Source organism: Penaeus vannamei, chromosome 1 (genome assembly GCF_042767895.1).
Source record: "Penaeus vannamei isolate JL-2024 chromosome 1, ASM4276789v1, whole genome shotgun sequence".
NCBI lineage: Eukaryota > Metazoa > Arthropoda > Malacostraca > Decapoda > Penaeidae > Penaeus > Penaeus vannamei.
The window spans coordinates 22,431,842-22,434,341 of NC_091549.1; positions in this window are offsets into that span (position 1 = coordinate 22,431,842).

Sequence of the window (2,500 nt, forward strand, 5' to 3'; positions counted from 1 at the left end):
ATAATAATAATAATAATAATAATAATAATAATAATAATAATAATAATAATAATAATAATAATGATAATACCAATAGCAATAATAATAATGATAATAATAATGATAATAATAATAATAATAATAATAATAATAATGATAATAATAATAATAATAATAATAATAATAATAATAATAATAATAATAATAATAATAATAATAATAATAATAATAATAATAATAATAATAATAATAATAATAATAATAATAATAATAATAATAATAATAATAATAATAATAATGATAATAATAATAATAATAATAATAATGATAATAATAATAATAATAATAATAATAATAATAATAATGATAATGATAACAATAATACTAATAATGATAGTAATGATACTGATAATAATAATAATAATAATAATAACAAAAATTATAATGATGATAATGATAGTGATAATAACAAAATTGATAATGATGATGGTGATAGTAATAAAGCTGATAATAATGATAAAGAAAATAACGATAATAGATTCAATATTACTACCCCTACTACTAATGATGATGATAATAATGAAAATAGTGATAATGAATGATATTCACGATAATGATTATAATAATAATAATAATGATTACAACAATAATGATAATAATAATTGTTACGATGATAATTATGATAATAACAACAATAATAATGATGATAATAATAGTAATGATAATAATAACGATAAAGATTATTATAATGATAATAACAACAGCAATAATAGAATAGTAATAAAAACAATGATAGTAATAATGATGTCCATAATAACTAAAGTGGGGATAAGAGTGATATTAACAACGATAATTATGAACGCAGCAACCTGTACACAAAAATAAAAATGAAAACAGCCACAATGATAATTGAAAAGGAATATTAATAACGATAATACCAATAACAATAATGATTATAGTAATTATAAGAGTGATAACAATAATGATAATAATGATAACAATGATGATAATAACAATCATAATGATAATAATTATTATCATGATAATAAGATTAATAAAATAAAATAAGAATAAGAATATAACAACAATAAGAATAATGATAAGGATAATAAAAATGATAGAAGTAATAACAATAATGATAATAGCAATAATAATGATAATGATAATACTAATAGTGATAATAATGATAACAATGATAATAATGATGATGATAATGATTATAATAATAATTAAATTAATAATAACAATGATAATGCGATTTATAATAACAATAATAATAATAGCAATGATAATAGTAATAATAATGAAATGATAATGATAATAATAATAATCATTGTTATTATTATCATTTTCATTTCTTATCATTATTATCATTATTACCATTATTATCATTATTAAGATTATCATTATTAGTGCTACTACTATTATTATCATGATTATCATTACATTTTCATTGTTATTATTGGTTTTATTATCAATATTATTATTACTACTGTTATCATTATGATTATCATTATCATTGTTACTCTTATCAATGTCATTCTCATTATCATTGCGATTGTTATCATTGTCACTATCATCATTATCATTACAACTTTTAAAACTACTACTACTAGTGATAATAATGATAATAATAATACAAATGTCACTGTTATCATCGTTATGATAATGATAATAGCGATAACAATGAAAACCAATAATGATAACTAAAAAATAAAGATTGTATTAGTCGTAAAAATCAAAAAATAAAAAAAATCCCATTATTATTCTCTGCTGTCTTCTATTTCCCCTTCTGTCCATCTCTCCCCTCTTCTTCCCTCCTCCCTCCCCCCTCCTCGTCCCCTTCCGCCTCCCCCCCCCCTCACTTCCATTTCCCCCTCGCCCTCTCTTCGGCTCTTCATGTATTATTAAAGCCCATTCTTCTCTGCCTTGATCTCTAACTCTCTTTCTCCAATTCCCTCTCCATTATAAGCTTTAATAGGCAATAAAAAAGGCTTTTTTCTCCCCTTCTTCTTCTTCTTTCTGTTTCCCCCTTTTATTCAGGAGTGGGGTTCTTCTTCTTCCTCTTCCTCCGCCCCCCTCTTCCACCTCTACTCTTTTATACCTATTGTTATTGTTCATTCTTGTTCTTCTTGTTATTGTTAACTACTTATTATTACTGTTATTTATTGTTATTGTTCACTACTTCTTCTTTTTTATATATTGTTATTGTTAGAAGCGGTTATTTTGAATGTACATATTGTTCATTATTGTTCTTCTGCGTCTGGTAATATTAGTATTGTTATTTTGGACGCACTTGTTCATATTGTTCACTACTTTTCTTTTTCTTTAGATAATATTGGTATTGTTAGAAGCGGTTATTTTGAAAGAGTATGATTGTAACAATTATTATTATTTTCATTGTTCTTGACATCATTGCCGGATATTACCATTTTTTTGGTTGTGATTATTGTTCTCTTATTGCTGTTCTTAATTTTAAAAAAATGACAAATAGAAGAATGGTGATAACTTAAAGGTAAAA